Source organism: Myodes glareolus, chromosome 20, assembly GCF_982192425.1.
Source record: "Myodes glareolus chromosome 20, mMyoGla1.1, whole genome shotgun sequence".
NCBI lineage: Eukaryota > Metazoa > Chordata > Mammalia > Rodentia > Cricetidae > Myodes > Myodes glareolus.
This window is the reverse complement of record NC_142045.1, coordinates 48,868,268-48,890,268: the sequence shown is the minus strand read 5'-3', so window position 1 is coordinate 48,890,268 and position 22,001 is coordinate 48,868,268. Positions and strand designations below refer to the sequence as shown.

At 43.7% G+C, this 22,001-nt stretch overlaps 1 long non-coding RNA gene across 1 annotated transcript in view; it reads left to right on the top strand.

Annotated features, from left to right (window-relative positions):
• LOC125397505 (uncharacterized) overlaps positions 1–22,001 on the top strand; it is a 599,497-nt gene that overhangs the window by 153,056 nt on the left and 424,440 nt on the right. The window lies entirely within an intron of this gene.

The window sequence follows — 22,001 nt, the reverse complement described above, 5'->3', positions numbered from 1 at the left end:
CTCTCTCTCTCTCTCTCTCTCTCTCTCTCTCTCTTTCTTTCTTTCTTTTTTCTTTCTTTTTCCTCTGTGTATACGTAGGTGTATATATGCACACCTGTATATGTATATGGAGGCCCATGGTCAACTTTGGGTATCTTTGCTCAGGTGTCTTCCATCTTGTTGATTGAGATAGGATTTCACAGGCCTAGAGCTTGTTGATTTAGCTAGGCTCATTTATCCAGCATGTCCCAGGGATCCTTTTGTCTCTAGCCCTGGGGTGTATGTCACCACATCTAATTTTTAAATATGGATTTTGAGGATTGAACTCTGGTCTTCGTGCTTACCCTCTCCTCAGTACTAACTTGTGTGTCTCACAGTTACTGTGGGACAATGGTCTTGTACCCTGTAAAGATTTGTAACTTGTCTTGGTTTAATAAAATGCTGATTGGCCAGTAGCCAGGCAGGAAATATAGGTGGGGTGACCAAAATATGAGAATTCTGGGAAGAGAAAAGGCTCAGTCTGCAGTCATCACCCAGACACAGAGGAAGCAAGATGAGAATGCTTCACTGATATAAGGTACCAAGCTACACGGCTAGCACAGGCAATACTTATGGAATAATGTAAGATGTAAGAGTTAATTAATAGAAATCTAAACTAGTAGGCCAACCAGTTTATAATTAATGTAGGCCTCTGTGTGTTTCTTTTGGGTATGAATGGCTGTGGGACTGGGCAGGACAGAAACCTCTGTCAACACACAGTGACCAGCTAATCACCTTTTCTCTTTTCCCCTCACTTCTTCTGTCTTTACCACAAATCAGCCATCTCTAAAAGCCCCTGACTTCTCTTTCACCGCAGGGTGGAGGCTGCAGGCTGTAATTACTCCCTGGGTCCAGTCTTATCAGCCAGGGTTTGGAGTTAATGCTTGTGATAGGATGAATAGCTATGTTCAAGCATTCGGTGCACACAGAGAACATGCTATTTTCACAGTAAAAACAGTGCATACAGGCTATATTATAAATCATCCAAGTGAAATTATGAATTCACATAAAGATCAGATTTACTATTGGAAAGGAAACTATTGTGAACTCGCTTTACATCCACACTACAAATTCTCTAAAACATAGAAACTATGGTGAAAGAATCACAATTTTACCATAGAAATAACTATACCCAGCATTTTCTTATTTCTTCTTTTCTTTCCAAATACAGACTCTCCTGTGCTTACAGTTGAGTTAATCTCATAAAGTCTTCAGAAGTTGAATATATTATAAGTCAAATGTGAATATTCTCTATATAATCTCCCAAAGGTTACAACTCGTGCTGTGTATGCTACCAGGGGAATAAAATAATAAACACCCTTACCTGGCTACAACCCCTGTGACCTAAAGTAATGACAGGCCTGGCAAGCTATGTCTCTGGTTGCAATAGAGGATGACTGCTCTGGGAAAAACAAACTACTTTTGTAATGTATTTAAAACCCAGTTCTCAAGATGGAACTCATGCCTGGCACCACTAGCAACGGCAAGAGCCCATAGCTTGCTAGGTCCTAGGTCCTAGGGGAGAGCCCATCGCTATTGTTTTCTAAATGGATATAGTACTAAACTGCTTCCTAAACGCTCGTCGTTATGTCCATGGATTAATTCCTACATCTGTGGACCTCATCTGAGAAGCTTCTCTTTGCAGTACATGGTGGTCAACATGGAAATCTAAAACTGGCCAAGATGCCGAGCATGAGCAACTGTGCAATGTTCAGCCCTAAACGGACATCTGTATCACACCCCACCCCTCAGGGCTCAGGGGTGATTGCGGACAAGGGGAGAGAACTATTTTAACAGCCTGAGATAATCGATGGCTACCGTGAGTGTTTGAGGGTTGTTATACCCATGAGCTCACATTGGCTTTGATCTCAAATCCCAGCTTTACCGGAAAGGGGATTTTGAAGTTCCATCCCTAGGCTAGAAGAGATTGGCAATCTATGGCTGCTGAAAGGGAGAGAGGCAGTTTCCTTCAGGGATATGGCCCCAAGGACTACCCATGAGCCCATAGACTAACGCACTTAATGGCAGGGTCACGTGGATCCAGAGGATTCAAAAGAAAAGCAGCATACAAAATGCGGAGGAAAATAGAGATGGGAGGAACAGGGGAGGAATTAGAAGAGAGGGAGTGGGTACTAGACATTATTAAAAACACATTATATGCGTGTGTGAAACTTTCCAACAAGAAAAATAACATCAACAATTGCAGGAAAATATCACACCCGGGATCTATGAGCTCCCCAGCCATGTGCACTTGATCCGTACCAGAATGCTCCTAGACCAGTAGATGACTGTAGCTCTCAGGCTCATTAGACAGGCTTCTTTGTGTCGTAGATAGCAGCTGCTGCACACGAGTAGTCGGAGGGCAGAGAATCAGGATCTGTGCTGTGCTTAGCCATAAATGGCCACCTGTGTTACACCTTTTCCCTGCAAAGACAGGCAGAAGGACTGTGAAAGCCAGTGGTCTGGGAGGGCTGGGGTGAAACAACAGAGTCTTCTGGACATAATGGACATAACATGGCCACTGTGCTCATCAGCCCATAGCAGCTGTGGTTGCCTACACAAGCCCAAGCCAGTCAGCGCTCCAACACGGAACAGAGCGTGGCTCACGCATCTCTACCCCAAGCTGAGGAACTATTGACAGTTGCTGCTTGCTGGGGGAGGAGGAGTCTGTTTTCTTCAGTTCAGAGAATTAGTTTTCTTTAGCATGTAGGTCATCTGTGCTCCAGTGCATTGCCTCATACCCACGCCTATAAACAGTACAAATTAAACTCAACGGGTTCTTAGAAAATAGAACATGGAGTTGGGAATGGTGTTAGGGGAGATGAAGGGTGGATTCAGGACAACTTACGGGGAAGAACTGGTGTGACCAAAATATATTGTATACATGTATAAAATTCTCAAAGAAATAACAAAAATGTTATATTGAAATATAAATAAACCATGATATACACACAAAGTAGAAAACCTACAGTACATCTAAGGTTTATGTTCTAAACAAGAGTTTGAACATTGTCATTATGTCTCATGATCTGATGTGTCTAGTTCCCTTGATGGTAGACAAGTGACTTCCTTTATAGCAAGTAGGTATTTCACATGTGTGTTTGAACACTCAGGTGTCTCCTGAAGTGTATCAGGCATGTTGGGAGGAGCATGGAACATCACCAAGAGAAAGGCAAACTGTCTAAACTGAGAGAATGTATGTGCTGGGCACAGCTGGGGTCCCTCCACTTGGGTCTCGTTGGGTGGTACAGGAGCTAGTAGTACAGTCTCAGCCTACCTGTTGGAGTACAAAAAGGCATTCAGCAAGCAAGCTCTCTAAGAGTAGAGACGACTGAGGGGAATGAGATACACAGAGCCAGACTAAGCAGAAGGGCAAGGCAACAAGTTCAGGTTTCTTTTTGGTAAGTGTTTGGAATTTTAAAGGCAGTGGCTGTTGCCAATTATCATGGAACTCTCAGACCAAAGCATAAGAGACAGAGATGTGGAAATGCTGGACTTATGGTTCTTTAGATTGGAATCTATTGTAGGAGATTCTAAACTCAAGGTAAAATGGAAAAACAAAATCAGATAAACAGAATAATAGTGGTTGTAGTTTAATGGGGAAAACATTGAACTTTCTTTCAATCTTTACCTCAACTTGTGTTTCCTTCTGCTCTTTGAGCTTGTGAATCACATGTCCATACATCCCCCAGAATAATACTGTGAAGAATTAAGTCACATTGAATAATATTGTGAAGAATTACACCGCATGTCATTAGTTGTTTGCTCCAGTCTTCCAAAATGGCTTCCCGGTGCATCTCAGAGACTGGCCGTCCATCCTCCACAGCTGAGTGATCCTCCCAAACGTCTACCAGCATGATCCAAACCCATGGTGCTCCTTTTTAGTCCCTGGCTGATGTCAGCCCTCAGCTTGGCACCACAGCATCCTAGATGAGGAAAGGAGTGGGCTATTCCAGTCTCCATGAGCATAGCTAGGCAATTAGTCACACTAATGTATACAGGAACACAGGCATGTACGCGCACACACTGTCACACGTGTGACATCATTTCTGGGAGCACAAAGACATCTGGTTTTTAGGATGTTTTGAAATAATGAGTCCACCTGTGTGGATGGAGGCAGTGCTTGTGACGTTATGGGAGTGACTCAGCACAGTTAAACCGGAAGCAAATTTACATAGTGTTCAAAGAGTTAGAATGGCAGGGAGGAAAGAAGTAAAGATTCCGATAGGAGATTCACCACAAAGTTTTTATGTGAGTCTAGGTAAATACAGCTCCTCTGAGGATGGTGCCTGAACAGAGATCTCATTTATCCCTGCAAACTCTCCATGTGTATATTTACCCAGGAGGGAAAGAGGGGAGGGAGTTTATAAAGGATCTTTCTACATTCCCCCAGAAAATTTGCCTTTAAAGCATTTCTTTTCTTTTTACCTCATGTTAAAAAAGAAAATAAAATCAGGAAGCTAGACTTGGGAACTTCTTGTTCCCAAAACTAAACTTTTTAGTTTCGGGCTTTGATGCTTCCTCATCCCTCACAGACATTTAACTTACATCTAAAAACACCATATTAACTTGGAGAGTCTTTAAGAACAAAATGTACGTATGTGTTTCTTCCCATTTTCCATTTCAGAACTCTTATGTGATGTCCTTCACCTTAGAAAGAGTCAGCTGCTAATAAGTTAGAAGCTTGGTGCTTAACAACTTAAAAACCACTTCAAATAACCTGGCAATCACATCTTTGTAATAATACCTGGCTGTTAATTAGCTGAACTATTCCAATATGGGGTTACGGGGTGGGGGGAGTTTTGCCTGGGCATGATCATGACATCCGCCCCCCCCCGTTTTACTGGGTGCCCATGCTGCACCTCTCAACTCAGTCTTTAAAAATTTGTCAGCTTTTCAAAGTTCCCTTTCTTAGGTGAAGGTTGCCCTGAAAGTAAAGCTCTTGCTAATTAAATAGTTCTGTAAAGAATGTGGATTCCTTGATGGGGAATACATGGGCATTGAATGTGGTGGAGGGGCTTGCCCTCTGCTTTGGGCATAGAAGTGAGGAAGAATCACTTCCACCAAACCTCTTGAGGAAAAGTAGTTTTAGAGAACTCAAAAATACCATGGTAGGGGGAAGATTTTAAAAATATGTTTTAAACTGGAAAAAGCATACCCTTGTCACTTTCAGTGGTGGTGACCCTTTGTGACCATAAGCAGAGTCAAAGTATTTCAAGTTTTAGCAGAGTGATGTGTCCAGAGAAGGGCCGGTGATCCTTTTACTGAGGGAGAGGGATCGTGGTCTGTGGTGGCGTCCACATTTCCAGTGGCAGACCTCCCTCAGCATGGTCCGGAACTTCAGTACTCTGTCAGTGTGGTTCCGTGGCACCCTGAACTTAGCCACAAACATGTCTGGGATATTTCAATGGTTCTGACTTTCGAGAAATGCACATGTGAGTGTGAACTGAGGAGCTACCTGTGTAGGAAAGCTGTCTCATATGCAAATTTAACATTATCATCAATGTATTTTTAACTGTGAGAGAGTTTTGCTGTGTATGGTGGCACACACCTGTATTTCCAATGCATTGGAAAACTGAGGCAGGGGATCATGAGGTCAAGGTAAGTCCTGGGCTGTGGAACGGGTGCAAGAATGCTATGCTGAGTATTATAGACTAGGCAAAAGTTATTCATGCTTCACTGCTGAAGGAAGGGGAATAGTGGTACATAGTTGGCCAGGAGAGGTTTTGCAAGGAAATGGTACTTGATACGGGAGAATTGTCTGTATTCTGTCAATCATTTTAATAAAACGCTGATTGGCCAGGTAGGCAGTATAGGCGGGAAAGCCAGACAGGACGTAGGGGTGGAGCAAAGAGACTGGGAGTATTCTGGAAGCAGAGCTCCCTCAGCACTCCTGTGCAGACCACCAAAGAGGCAGCATGTAACTTGCCCAGCTGAGAAAGATACGGAGCTAATGTGGCTAATGTAGATAAAGATAATGGGGTAACATAAGTTATAAGAGTTAACAAGAAGCCTGACCTAATGGGCCAATCAGTTTATAACCTTATGGAGTCCTGTGTGTGATTTTCTTTGGGGCCTGCCTGCTGTGGGGTACTGGGCGGAACAGATACCCCAACAAGCTGGCCCTCATGTAACAGGTACTAGAGGCTCTGGAGGGATGAGGAAAGATGGATTGACTTGGCTTTGAGATCTAGATTGTAACTCCCATGCTCGGTGACTGAACACGCTAAACTGTCAGAATAAGATGGGGTAGCACCCAGCACATTGTGGGGTCACTGGGAAGACCAGAGATAAAGCATTTCAATGTGATTGGCCCGGCTCCAAGCACAGCCCCTCTCCCTTAGTGTCTCAGAGGGGTTCAGTCCATCACTGTGGGAGAGAATCAGCAGAATGGCTGTGTGTGATGGGAGGATGAGGGGAGCCTTCCTCATGTTATAACAAACTAGGAAGCAAAGGACACAGGTGGAATCAGGGGTGGACATCACCTTCAAAGCTGCAGCCAGAGACATACTTCTGGGTCATCAGAATTGGGATATGACTCTTCTCTGATTTCCAAGCCACTAGTTTGTAGTTTGCGATGTATCCCCAAGAAATTGGTACAGGGATCAAGGGTCTAGAGACCAGGTATGACAGACGAGGGATTGTGCTAGAGCAGTGCATGAAGGAAGAGGAAGAATACAAGATATCCCTGAAGTACAATCAAGAGAATTTGATGCATAGACACCACAACTTGACCTTAGTTCAGGCTCTTTCCTGCTGGGCGGTGGAGGGGGGGTGAACTTGAAGAAACTATTCATCCTCGCTATACCTCAGCTCCTTCATCTGCAACAGTATCATGTGTCAACTTGACAGAGTTACCCAGAGAAGCTGAGATACCCTGTCTGTGTGGGTCAGAGAGGGCGCTTCTCTGAGAGCAGGCTTCTGCTTCAGCAGCCCAGGGGAAGAAGAGGTTTAGCTTTCTCCTCAGCACAGCGGGAAATGCAGAGGAAGGATCTGGTCGCTCTAGCTAAGTTGGGTGTCCATCTCTTGCTAGTCCCTGACATCAGAGCTCAGGCAATTAGCTGTTTAGATTGGAGCCGAGACTTCTACTGTTAGCTCCCTGATTCTGGACTCGGACTGAATTGCATCACCAACTTACCTGGCCGTTCACCTTGCAGGTGCAAATTGTGAGATTTCTCAGTCTTCTATCACATTAGTTTTATTTCTCTGAAGAACACTGAAAATGTATGTATTTGTGATTCATTGGGTTGTAACAGGTAAGAGGAAAAATGTTAGAAATCTTAGATATTTCATTTGGTGATATTGCTAATTATATTAAACTCTAAAAGCATGTTTTAAGCACATGAGTTGTATACATAAAGGAATTAGTGATAATTAATATTTCTGACTTGGCCACCAGGTAAGACATTATTCAGTGAGAGAAGAAACACTGGAGGGAAATGGCTTTGAAAGCCAGCATGATAAATTCAGTCTTAATTAAATTTAAAATATCTAAGCAAAATTATATATAACTAGAGTGTACTGGCATATTATTCATACTTGCTTTAATAAAGGTCATTTCATATTCTTAAACCAACAATAAGTTTTATGTTGCTCATTAAAGAAAGACTTCCATGAAATAAAAGGAGGACTGCCATGTTGTTAGGAAAGTAGAGAAAAAAAAGACATGAAATTCTACTTGTTTAAAACACTTTTAAAAAACCCTGTATTGATTTAATTGGTTGTTGTATTGGAGATAGAGGTATTGACTTATGACAAGTTGACCAACAATTATTTCTTAATTAACCTAGGGTTGTCAACTTCTCCTTGCCCCTCTCTTGGATGAATGGTCTCAGATGATGGTTTTTAATGGAGAAATTGAGTCATCTGAAAGCAATTATCTGTCACAGTATTAACAGGTAAAATACAGATACTCTGTTAAATTTGCAATTCAGATGAACAAAGAATATTATCTGGAAGTCAAGCCAGCCTTGAGCCCTATGGCTTAATTAACTGCACCAACTCTGCCTCTAGGAAGAGCATACGGGACGGTATTTGAGAGAGGGCATCCGCCCGAGGAGCTCGACGCCTACCCCACAGACACTCGCTCAGCCATGCTCACTGCTGCCCTCGTCACAATAGCTGGAAATGGAAACAATCTAGTGAACTTCAACTGTGAACGGAGAGTGAGAACGTGATACAGATGCACCATGGCGTCCTGTGTCTGGATTGTCTTCACATAGATTCTAGTCTCAAACTCAGATCTCCCTGTTTGTACCAGCTGGGCCATAGCCCCAGCCAGGGAATCCTTCCTCATTCATTCTTGTCCTTCCATAAACTGTGTTGAGTGAGCTTTATCCCCACCGTTCTTCCTTGGCCTTCTCCAAGACTGTCTGATGTGGGAGTCCCCTCTGTGTGCCGTGATTACCATTAATGAATAAAGAAAACTGCCTTGGCCTGTTTATAAGGCAGGACTTAGGTAGGTAGGGAGGACTGGACTGAATGCTGGGAAGAAGAAGGGCGGGGTCAGGGAGTTGCAACGGAGCTGCTGCTGGAGAAACTTTGCTGGTAAGCCACGACCTCATGGTAATATACAGATTAATAGAAATGGGTTAAATTAAGATGTAGGAGTTAGCCAATAAGAAGCTAGAGCTAATGGGCCAAGCAGTGATTTAAATAATATGGTTTCTGTGTGATCATTTCTGTTCTGTGCAGCTGGGATGAACAAGTGGCCTCCATGCAACAATTGCCAAAACCTCCCATCTCACCGAATTGGTGGTCAGTTGTGGCCTTTCTTTCTCTCTATTTTATTACCATGATTTTTAAATCAATGCTTCCTGTGTCATCAGTTGCCTGTTAATATTTTGTGAGCCTGTGGACTTGCTGCCTCAGATTCGTGCCTCCTTCCCCGACCTCTTTATCTCCACTGTACCTGTTAGTTTGGAAGCTTACAGTACAAGAGGGAGCTGAAGGTGTTCAATGGGGTAGGGATTTGTGTCAAGTAGTTGAGCACTGCTAACATTATTTTATCTTAGTGGATAGGAACATACCGGTTAATCTGGTGAACTGCCTGTGAGGCTGTTAGCCTCGGAAGCCTGGCAACCTGAGTTTGACTCTGGAGTCCAAGCGTGGGAAGAAGTGACTGTACAAAGTGTTCCTGTGACCCTACACACGTGCATCATGGCGCACACACCCCTGCACATCATGCTTCCTACAACAGTAAGAATTGAGTAAAAGAAAAGCATTCTACATATGTGCAACTGTGCAGCCTACGGGATAAAGGACAGCAGGTGTCAGTCTAAATTATTCCAACAGACAAGTGGTGTTTTAAAACAGAACATCGAAACTAAAATAGCTTTTGTTGAAGTTCAGAGTCAACATTTTGCCCCAAAGCATGCTCTTCGAATTAATGACTGTGTTTGGCAAGAAGGAGTGGTCTCTGGGGTTGAGAGCATCAGATGGTAAAGACAGGCCTGTCAAGACTGAGAGCAGGGCTGTGTTCCTGTTTGGGAGGGCCCTGGTGTATGTACCAACAGAGCATCCTTAAATGCCAGTGTTCGTCAACACAAGCCAAGTAGATAATGACCATCCATCCATGGCTGGTGTTAGATAAATTAAAGCCCTCACCATTGTCTTTCAAGTCAACAAACATTTATCCACGGCTTGCCTTGTGCTTCTACTGGGGACGCACAGATGAAAATGTGCTTTTTCCTACTCAGACAGCTAGGTTGGTAACTCCCCACTAATCAGCACACATATCAAATTCTACTCATTTCCCTTGGAGCTCGAAGAAACAGGAATTTGGAGAAACACTGGCTGGTCTGCTGCCTCACAGTGCAGATCAGGTTAGAGGACTGCAGCCGAGTGTGGCGCTCATTTCCTACCGTTCAAAGGAATGGATGATGCTCATTTTTCATAATGACTTTCCCACTTGAAAACTCCATGTAAGACAGTGATCTGTCCTGTGTTCGTTATATGTGTAGGAGCTTTTCTGTGGTCCCAGCTTCAGTGGCGTTCATACAGCGGTGGTTGTCACTGAAGAAGAAGCATTTTGTCACTTGGCTCAGGGAAGGATGTAGCTATGGGGGAGCCTGGAGGAAGTGAAGTTCCCTGGGAGTTTGGTCCACGTAGTAGCTGCTTCTCCCTTTCTAGGCAGTTAGTTCAAACTCTACCCACCTTTAAGATGACGACTTTCTCCCACATCCAGTCACACCCTCTGCTGGACACTGGCATACTGCTGTGTGCTTTTTCTCTGTAGCCTTGATCTAGGTTGTGACATTGCATGTGTGATTGATTGTTCAGTTGTCACTGCTGACTTTTGATTATCCTCATATGTCCTTTGCCCAGTGCTGGGCCCTGAATGAAGACGTAGATTCTTGCCTGAAGTCTTTATTTCCTTGTTGAGTTAACCCTTGTAAGGGCAGGTCGGAGGAGGTGGCGAGGTGGAGGAAAACACACTGGCGAGGCCAAGTTCTCTAAAACTGCACTTTCTAGGCCCCACACTTAGGTTCTACTGACAGTTCTGTGGAAGTTTCTCCTCTGCACTGATGAAGAACAAGCCTGTGACCTAATATCTATATCATGTATAATTGTCTATATTAAATCAGGCTTCCTATTCGGCATTTGCCTTAGCAAGCCAAAAATGCCACTTCAATAAGTCTCAAACCACAGCACCCTGAGTGCCCTCAACCATCCAAACCCAACATGTTAGTTGTTTTTCTTCTGTTGATTGTAGCTTTTCAAGTTTTGTGATTATACTTGTGTGTGTGTGTGTGTGTGTGTGTGTGTGTGTGTGTGTGTGTTGTAGTGACCACAGTTTCACATGGATGGCATCCCTAAAGCATCTTTCCTGGGCTTTTAGAGCAAACTCATTTTAAGAGTTTCTTTTTCACAATAACAGAGAATTCAGCAAATATCCTTGGGAACTCACGATAAATCCTGGGGATGTGCTTCCCTGCTCAGAGCTGTTAATTTATACCCATGCTATTTATCATAGGTCACGAGGCCCTGTGACTCAAGGGTCCTAAGCTGATGTCTTACTTGTACAGCGTGGTGGGGTGTCCATGCTCCTAATTTACCTCCTTTGCTCAGCTTCATCCTGGCGCTGTCAGGATGTGTGGAACTGGGACTGTTGGAGGTGTACAATGTTAAACGGGATTGAAGTCAGGGCTGATTTTCAAATAAAGTCACTCTGAAGAAACTTACACACTTGTCACTAAGCTGGGTAAAGGTTTCTCTTGGTCTAAGTTTGTTCCTGAAAGAAAATTGTTCTGTAGTCCCATTCTGACCGATGGAGTTCTCTGTCTTCAAGACTAGGCTCTGGGTGCCCTGATCCCTGTGGACCAAGGCTTCTGTTTCGATTACTTGGCATACAGGTGTTGCATGTTGCTAAACACTTTAGCTATTTAGATGGGAGGAGCATCAGGAGTTCAAGGCTAGCCCCTGCTACATAATAAGTTTGAGGCAATCTGGACTACATAAGACCCTGTCTTACAACCAAACAGAAAACACCTCTGCCTGCTACCTCCCCCCCCCACCACAAACCAACATGATATCTGAATCACATGTCCCATTTTGGTTTAAACTCTTGAGTTTTAATTCTCTTTGCCAAATGATAAACCATACAATAGGCTGATCAGAAGTTATAACTCCAAAGGTCAGATCTGAGCTCCACTTCTGCCTTGTACATCTTGGGATGTTGGAAACCAAGCTTTCTCAGTCTCCAGGTGGTAGGAGCGACAAAGTCTTGGCTCAGAAACCATGAGTGAATCCACTGCTCTGAGAATGGCCTCACTCTTATTTCTTTGTAAAAGCTGCAGACCAGGTGACAGGTTTCCAACAGCATGGTCCGAATATATCAGAGTTGTCTGAGAACCCCGAGGCTGGGTGTTCCATGTAGGCTGCCGTATCTGTTGGAACCTTGCTGACCCTCTAGTAAGAGGGCGTCTCTCCTTGAATGGTAACAGAAACTGTGGTTGATATGACACCCAGTGATTTATTTATCAATTCTGAAAACAGCAAGTAAGAATGAATCCAGTTTGGACTGATTGACTTCAGTTACTTTTCCGAACTTTTATTTTTTGTTTTGGTTTGTTGTTTGATACAGGGTTTCTTTGTGTAGCCTTGACTGTCCTGGAACTCAATTTGTAGACCAGGTTGGCCTCAAGCTTAGAGATCCGCCTGCCTCTGCCTCCAGAGTTCTGGGATTTGAAGTGTGCATCACCACAACCCAGCTTTTCAGAACTTTTAATTGCCTAGTTTGTTTTTTGTTTTTTGTTTTTTTTTTGTTTTTTTTTTTTGAGTTGGCATCGGACATCTCCATGGTCTGGATGCCATTCCATAAAAGTCTGAAGACTAAGCTGTTAATGCAGATGTCTTGGAGTTTGTGTTATTCGGATGTGTTAGTGTGTTTTCAGAGTTGGTATGTTGTCTCACGAATCCATAAGAGTGTCCAGAGTTGGGTCTGAGGGTTGCACAGTTACTTTTCCCCTGCTGTGAGTAACAAAATACCTGACAAATGCAATCAGGAAAGAAGGGCTTGTTTGGGCGCAGTCTGAGGGCACGCTCCATCTTGTAGGGAAGTCATAGCATAACATAGCAGAGCAGAGCAGAGCACAGCACAACATAGCACAGCACCGCACAGCACCGCACAGCACAGCACAACATAGCACAGCACAGCACAACATAGCACAGCACAGCACAACATAGCACAGCACCGCACAGCACAGCACAACATAGCACAGCACCACACAGCACAGCACAGCACAGCTTAGCACAGCACAGCACAGCACAGCACAGCACAGCACAACATAGCACAGCACCACACAGCACAGCACAGCACAACATAGCACAGCACCACACAGCACAGCACAGCTTAGCACAGCACAGCACAGCACAACATAGCACAGTTTAGCACAGCACAGCACAGCACAACATAGCATATGCCAGCTGGCCACATTGTACCCACTACCAGGAAGTGGGAGAGATGAAGAAAACGCCCACTTTAGTGGCCTCCTGAGAGACACCACCTTCTAAAGGTGCTGCCTGCTGGAGACCAAGTATTCAAAGACTGGGGTTTGTATCACAGGCATTCTCTGGGAGCATGTGAGAAAACAGAACCTTGCCTGTGGCTGTTCCCTGAAGGTCCCTGCTGTCACCTGAGCCGGGGCAGGCCTTCTTAGCATCAAGATGAGAAAAAAGAGAATCTTCTTCTTTTCAGGAAGCTGTTCTATTTAAATTCACACTGCCGTTAAGATGCTTAAGTTAAAAGTCAGAATGAATGGGTGAAATGAATGTGAGCCTCTTAGTCATATTTGCTGTTGTATGGGTTGATTGTTTTAATGCTTTCTGTAAATTGGCTTTACTTTAAGTTTATTGATTTGTGTTTATAAACTATAAATAAATTATAGTACATAATTTGTTATATAATGCAGTAAATAATAAATAAATTAAGCCTATTGATTTATTAATTTCTTTTGTTTGTTTATTTTTATTTTTTTGAGACAAGAGTTTTTCTGTTGCTTTGGAGCCTGCCCTGGAACTAGCTCTAGTAAGCCAGGCTGGCCTCGAACTCACAGAGATCTGCCTGCCTCTGCCTCCCAAGTGTGGGGACTAAAGGCATGTGCCACCACCGCCTGGCTAATGTATTCATTTCTTAAGTTTGTTCATTTGACCCCCTTGCCCAGTGCATGCCCAGTTCACTACCACTGAGCTATGGCCCAATCTCCTGTTTTCTTGAGTTGTATTTCTGTAGTCTCTTTTAATTAGCTCCAAAACTAAGGAGTTACTCTGACTTTTTTGTCTCAAGTACTTCCTGAGACTAGTTCAGTAAAAACATGTTGGCATTTTATTAATATAAATGATAGAAAACAAAACAGAATCAGTGGGTTTCGATAAATGTCTTTGACCATCACCACCTCTGCTGTGAATACTTACAGAAGATTTTGATGCTATTTATTTATTAACTTGTAGCTATTTATAGGAATTAACATATGTATCAGTGCAGGTATACATTGTATAGTTATAGATTTGGGTAGGGAATCTCTTTTTCTCTCTTTTAAAGCCATAACCCAGTAACTTTTTTTTAATTTTATTTTACTGTTTGAACATTTGCTATTTCTTTGTGGTAGAAACATTAAATCTCTTCTCTCAGCTTAAACAAAAGGTGTTTAGTGTGCAGGAGAAGCTCACTGGGTAAAGGTCTCCAGTAAGGATGGAGTCAGTGGAGAGAGGCCTTGTTGGTCTAAATGACCTCTCGAGTCCTGCACCGAAGGGCTCAATGGTGAGCCACCTTCCAGTGTAGACAGAAGACAGAAGATGTCAGTTCCTTCCAAAGGAGACTCTCTTTCTGTTTTTGTTCTTCAGTGAGTGGTAGTTCTTGATAGTCTGGGTTTGTGTTTTGTTTGGGGCCATATGATAGGTGTTTAGGGCCTAGTATGCACTAAACATGTGCTCCTCCACTGAGCTCCATTCCATTTCGATACTAGAAGTTTGGATGAAGATTTGCTTGCTTGGTTTGTTTTGCTGTTGCTTTCGGAGACAGGGTCTCACTATGACCTTGAATTCGTTGCAGTCAGGACTACAGACATGAGCCCTGCTCCCATCAATCAGCCTGACCCTAACTTATATGTGTAGACATGTTTATACATGTATGTAATTCAGTCAGCTTGACCCTAGCTTATCTGTATAGACATGTTTATACATGTATGTAATCACTGTAAACTCTTCATTCTTCATGTTTAAAAGACTACTGTGGATTTGAAAGCCATGGGAGAAAAACTTAAGCTTGATTTATCGTTTCTCTGAGGTCATAGAATTTATTGGCTCTGACTTTTCTGTTCTTTAGTTTAGTGCTGACAATAACAAAGAAAGTAATTTCAAAGAAGTAAAAAAAATAGGTTTTCTTGGCTCTGTTAATATAAAACAATTCTACCATACTTTTGTATACTTAGTCCCTGGGTCCATCTACATGAAGGGTAGTTATTCACATATTTGCTTCATTTGAATATAAGTAATTATTGCTCTTTTTAAAAGTCATTTCTTCTTGCTTTTGGCTGTTTGGTTTACGAAATGTGGTTGGCTTTAAACAGTTAGACCGCCATGGTTTCATTGACCTGTCACTTACAGAGCGAGGACTCCTGAGCTGATACTTATGGACGCAGTTTGGGACTTCTCCCACAAGTTAGTCAGAAATGGTGCCATCCTGTTAGAACTATCTCTCATGGCCCCTTGTGCGCAGCCTGCTACACACGCTTACACAAAAAACACCTCTGCAATTTGATAATTTTCCTGACAGTTTTTGTTGTTTATCACTGGGGACTCGAGATTAGCATCCAGAACCCGGTGGTCAGAGGCCAGGGACATTTGTGAATATCATCCAATGCCAAGGACACCCCAACTGCAATCACCCCAGAATATCCTTCGTGCAGACGGCCAGAAACCCCGGTTAAGCATATGGCTGAACTGGGTGCAGATGAAGATGTGTTATTCAGAGACATAAAACACCTCTTGGGCTCAAACCTTGCCAGAGGCTAAGTTTAGTAGCACCATTTCATGAAAGGATCAAAATCTGGCCTCTGAGGGAGCACAGCCCAGAAGAATGTGTGTAATATTGTGAGTGTCGGAGATAAGTCTGGCCATTTCCCCTTCCATTTTCCTAATCACCTCAGCCATTGGGTCGTCTTCTTGTTAATGGAAGCAAAGCAAAATTCTGTCGTGAAAATATTGGATATTCCAATTAATAAATTCCAAATAAAAGTGGAATTAAGCTAAAAATGATAAAGAGCCCTCGAGTGGCTTTTGATTAGAAACTACTGTGGCTCCTCGTCTGGGCTGCAGCGCCAAGCAGGCAGCAGCTGCTGATAATTTGGTGCAAGTAATTGTAGAGCCAATAAGTTGAAGAAGTGCTTATTAAAAGAAACGGCTTTGCTATCTGCGTGTAAGTTCAATTGAGTAATGCACTCTACATGCGGTCTGACACTGGGTAAATTATACACCTGATTTAAAAACACTCCATCCAGAAGAGCTCCTATTTTGCTCATCCATAAAATTTTTACTTTCTCCATCGCTACTTGCAGCAATGTAGGCATAATATCTATCAAATTAGGCCTGGAGGACGTCTCAGTCTGGCACCCTGCGGGCTGGAAACATGTGCTTAATATTACTGCAGTGCTTTTAACCCCGTGTGTGCCCGGGCTTAGCCCACACAGGCACAAGGAATGTGCCTCTCTCTCCTCCACCGACCCAGGAAATCATCCAAGGGTAGGGTGGGACCTGGGGCGAGTCCTCAGGTAGAGAAGCACATAGTGGGGTTTAGGGGAAATCAGGCAAAATGAAGTGCCCTGACTGCTGTTTCATAATTCTTAAAAATATGTATGACTTACAAACCTTTGAAAGCAGACCATTCTGGGTTAACTAATAAGCCATGAAAGATGGGACACAGCCCACAATAACAGCATGTTCTGGGGAGCTCTTAGGAAGGTGACTCCAGGATGTGTTTTATTTACATATGTAAATATCCAGATGACTAATTAATTTGAATTAACAGTGCCTTCCGTTGATCTTTTATGTGCCAGGCAGTATGTATACCAGATGTGCGCATACAGCAGCCGACACACGTGCTTTCCTGCAGCCAAAGCATTAAGAAAAGGACCAAGCGCTCCCCAGACCACCAAAATAGGATGGGGATGCATGAGCACTCTCAAGGCCTGTGTTCTCATTCACTCCTTAGCTTGGGAAGACGGTAATTGACCCAGAGACTACCGAGTGCCCAACTTCGCACCCAGCAATTCCCCTGTTGTAGAGCTAGGAACTCGTGCGTACACCTGTACCCTCAGCCTGAGGCTGCAGGCATCTCTCTTCCCCTTCTTAGTATATGATCCTGCGTGGCCTGCTGCAGAGTGCCAAGGGGGAAAGTGCCCTTATCAGGGAACTCTGCGCCCATTGTCCTTTATTTAATCGGAGTATTGGCCATACGCTAGCTCAGTGTGGAGTGCTTTGAACCCTGATGCTCTTCTGACGACCTGCGTCTTCTTATAAATGCTCTGTACTCCTCTCAGTCTCACGTGGTTGATTACTGCGACTTTAACCCCGTACAGGAGGGGCTCTGCTCTCAGGGTGTTGACAAACTAAGCTCTAAGGTAGTGCTTCTCAACCTCCCTAATGCTTCAACCCTTTCAAACAGTTCCCCGTATTGTGGTGACCCCCAACCATAAAATTATTTTCATTGCTACTTCATAACTGTAATTTGGCCACCGTTATGAATTGTCATATAAACATCTGTGTTTTCTGATGGTCTTAGGTGACCCCTGTGAAAGGGTCGTTGGACCCCAAGTGGTTACAACCTGTAGGTTGAGAACAACTGCTCTAGGGTCAACTAGAATCTTAGAAACTAGAATAAACAGGAGGATGGAGGAAGAAAAGGAGAAGTGGGGGAAGACAAATGAACATGGATGGAGGGGGAGGGAAGAGAAGTGAGCAAGGAATGAACGAGAGCAAGAAACAAACATAAAGACAAGAGCAACACGAGACACTAGAACACCAGAATCGGAAGGAGCATGTCCACAGAGGCACCAAGAGCTGTACATGGACTGTCCTGGGAAGCAGACCACTGAGTGAGGAGGGAGGGAGGAAGGGGGCAGGGAGCCACATTCCCTGAGGTTTGTTGACTAAAACCTTGGCAGAGAGGCAAGTGTTGAGTGTAGGGTTCTTACATAGAGCTTCCCAGGAGGGCGGGCGCTAGAGGTTATCTTGGGATGAGACAATCTTGATGTGGACCCAATGGAAAGGTAGATTTGATTCTGGTTTCTCTGGCCTCACTTTGAGCAAATCAGCCTCAATGTCCCTACCTCAAGGGGTAGCTGTAAGAGGGTATCCACAGCCATACCTGAGAGGGTAAGCACTTCCATGGGTTTGACAAATGACAGGGAGGTCAGTCTAGACGAGAAATGTTCATAAACCCTATGATGAAAGTTTCTCTATAGTTTTTGAACTTCTTGTGAGGTGCATTTAAGATCCAAATGACTTAAGAGCCTGCAGTGAATAAAATTGCCATCTACATCGACACAAAATGACAGTCCTGTTTCTAGGTACAGCGGGGTAAAATTACAGGACTCTGAAAGGAACTTACTGACCAAATTGCAAACTTATTTCTGCTACATCTTCGTGGAGTGTAGCAGATCTTACCCCAAGCTCATCACCGAATAGCTGAAGCCAGTCAGAACTTAGCTTCCTTTGACTCTGACCTCACTTTCTACCCCTCCCTTCCCCAAGGAGCTCAGGAAGTTAGTCTGCAGGATCTGTCTACATTCTTCTTATTCTAGTCCTTCTGCTTCTCAGTTGACATGAGACTAGAAGGGAAGGGTTGATTTAATAAAGACATCAGATGGCTTTTCCTGTGGGCCCATCAGTTGATACATCATTGTTTATGAATTGCCTGGGGAGTGCTGCTCAACCTTGGAAAGGTAGTGTGTGAACTTCCTTGCTTCTTCCTTCCTTCCATTCAGACATATCTTTCATCTCAGAAGATTGCAGAATTGTTTTTTAAAACTCAATATAGTAAATTAGATATATAGTAAATTCTAAAAATGCAGATGCTTCTCCCGTGCACCAACTCGCTGACTTTGGTTTCCTTTTCTTTCTCTCCTGTGTGAGGAAGGAGGACGCTAATACACGTTACTTAATTTTAACCTACATTTTGGTAAGGAATCCTGATGGTCACCTGTGAGGGTGCTCCATCGGCAAACAGATGTCCTTATCATGTTTGTGGCACAAGATGCCCAGTATACCCTGCCCAGTTACCCAGAGTTCACTTTGATGGCTCAAAAGAGAACTTGGGGGGAATTCTGGGATACTGTTTTGATTGGTGAGAGGAGCTTGGATACAATGGACCTGAAAGCCGCATGGTGTTAACATCAGGGTAGTACTTTCTGGGTCACTTGAAACATTCTCTTTCCAGTTTTAATTTTTTTTTCATCATTTCCCAAGTCCCATTCCCTAGCACTTATTGCTACTGTCCCTAGATGCTCTGTTCTGCTTTGTTTTCACTTGGGTTTGGATGTGCTATTGTTTGTCTGGTTTGGTTTTCTTAGGATCTGGAAGTATAGACTAGTCTGGCCTTGAGCTCAATATCTATCCTCTTGTCTTAGCTGCCCAAGTGCTGGGATTTTGAACATTTGCTACCAGGCATAGTAACTTATTTATGTTGTATTTTATTTTAAATAACAGTATCTACAAGTTAACATAACTCATTCCCAATCACTCCAAATCACTCAACTTAGCGCCTTCTGTGGCCCTTAGATCTGGTCTCTGCGGCCTCTTTGGTCTCTGTTTTCTCATCTATAGATGGCAAACCCAGTGCTTTTATGTCCCTGAACAAATCTACAAGATTAATAAGAACTTCAAGCTCAGTGTAGAAAAATTAAAGCTGTAGGCTCGATGGTCAAGGTGAATAGAATAGTAAGAAAACTGGTTCAACACCTGAGAGCAGAATAGGCCTTGCGTGCCCATGTAGGTTATTCCAAAACTTGCTGACATTTCTCCCTGGGAATCCCTGGCTAGGACTGGGACAGTCTGCGCAGGCAGATGCTCAGACCTGTGTGAAGGAATGAGCCTCAGAGGTGCCCGCCTTACTTCAGTGGTCTTCTTTATCCTTTGTGAATGACTTCCAGAGTAGGCGAAAGAAGGATTTGGTACTGTTATTTAAAAGAAAACATGCTAGAAACAGACTGTGGGAAACCAGAGTCGCCAAGAGGGAGAAGAGAGAGCTCCTCAGAGGGTAAAGATACCTCACACTTACTGGGCCTTGAGGATCCAGCTCTGTGGGAGGGACTCTGTTTGCTTTGTTTAGTTCCCTTAAGAGGCCCGAGGGTAGGTGTCAGCATCATCCTGTTTGTAGACTGGGCACCTGGGACATGAGTGAGCCCGAAACTGTCCTCAAGTCTTAAAACTGGTTGCAGACCATCTCAAGATGGTCCTAAAAATCCTTGCTCTTCACCTTTGTTTTATTGACCTATGAGTTACATGGACAGATTCTTACCTTGGAAGTCTCTGCTGGGAACTAATGCTCCAAGTTAATTAAAGCAAATATAAAATGAGATCAAAATAACCCTCTGCACTAACTCACTAATCAAGTGGTTAACTGTGCCCATAGCCCTGCCATCTCCTCACCACTTCAAATGCCACCTTCCTTGCAGTGTGCCCTTGTTGTGTGCTTTGTTTCCCATATGGAAATGCACCCTCCGCTTCCTCAGGAATTCCGGAAGAGTTAGAGTTGACTTATGCTTACATTTCTCTGTTTCCTGCATCCTTCCTTGAAAGTATGTACAAATTCAAGATGGAATGAACTTTAATATTTAAAATGAAAAGTAAAAAGCAGGTTTCAGTGTTTTTAAAGTTGAGAAATGTCTTCTTAACTAGTGATTTTTAGCTACTCTCATTGTTGCTGTCACCAGATATCTGACAAGAAGTAATTTACTGAAAAAGAAAGAATCTCTTTTATGTTTTGAGGAAACATAGTCCTTCATGGCAGAGAAGAAATGGCTCTGTAGGAGGCCAACTGGTTATATTGTGTTTACAGAGAACCTTAGGAAATGGGTCAAGGCTGTAAAACCTGGACTGAATCCCAGGGAACCACTTACTGCAGCTAGGCACCACCTCCTGAAGATTCTAAACCCTTCTAAAATCACTCCCCCAGTTGAGGATCAAGTCTCCAAACAGGTGACTTCCACCTTCCACATTCAACATTCCACATTCAAACCATACCACTATTTATTACTAAAACTCTCCTACGACCCCAGAAGTAACCCTTGTGAAGAATCGCTGGCTCTGAGCGTGGTCCCCTGCTCAGCTCCCTCCTGAAACCTTCTGACTTCCCACAACACAGCCCATCACTACCCTAGTCTCAAGAAAGAATGTTCTAGGAGTAATTTGCTCTCATAGAGCGACGAAGTCTGGAAATGAATACTAGAAGACAAAACAAGCCACAGAAAAACATGAAAACATGGGCTTGAAATTAGACAAGGAAGAAAGCGAGGGTAGTACCAGGTGGCCGAGCAGAGTGTGCATCACAGCAGAGGGTCTTCCCGAGTGGGCTGAGATGCCCCAGGGACAGAGCAGCTGAAGGCTGTTACAAAGGCGACGTGTCTTCAGGTTTCTCTTCTGTCTTTATTCTTACTGACTTGATATGTGCCCAGTCCTCCTGCTTTCAGAGGCTTCCTTCCTTGTTGATTTTCAAGTCAGGGAGGCAGGAAGGGGAAGTAGTTCTGATCTATCTCACCAGCAGACACAGGTAGTAAATGTTGTCGTCCATGTTCTGTCTGTTGCTGTCCACGTAAGAACACTCATGTCAGAAATTAAAGTATCTCAGATGAATGTGGAAGAGCCCATCTGCAATCCCAGCACTCAGGAGGCAGAGGTAGGAGGACAGCCTCAAGTTCAAGGCCGTCCTGACTGACGTCTGAGTGACACAATGAGAGTCTGCCCCACAGGAGAAAGAAGAGGAAGAAAGAAGGCCAAGAGGGGCAGAGGGTGGAGAGGATAAGAAGAGAAAAAGAAAAGAACCTTCAGGTGTCAGGATGAAGTCAAGCCATAGGTTTCAGCTCAACAGACATCAGATGCCATAAGCTCAGGGCTGCTGATACCTGGGATGATGCTTAAACAGGGCTCAACCGGTGCTCTGTGGACGGAGCCTTTCATGTGCTCCTTCTCAGACACCCACTAGAGATAGCTTACTCCAATTTTATTGATAATAATAATAATAATAATTCTCAGGCCCCAGAGTAGCGTGCGTTGAATCCTCTGATATTTACAGGAGCACCCTAAGCATCGTTCTTATCTCTTCACACGAGTGCCCTATACAATGTATTGTGTTAGGCCCTTAGCAGGAACACTCTGGTACCAAACCCAATGCTGAGCCCTTAACTTGGTCTCAGGAAGTTGGAATTTTCCGTTTTGTTTGAACTGTGGTGTCGAAAGTAAGACAAACTTCCCCAGTTAGGCAGTTAGAA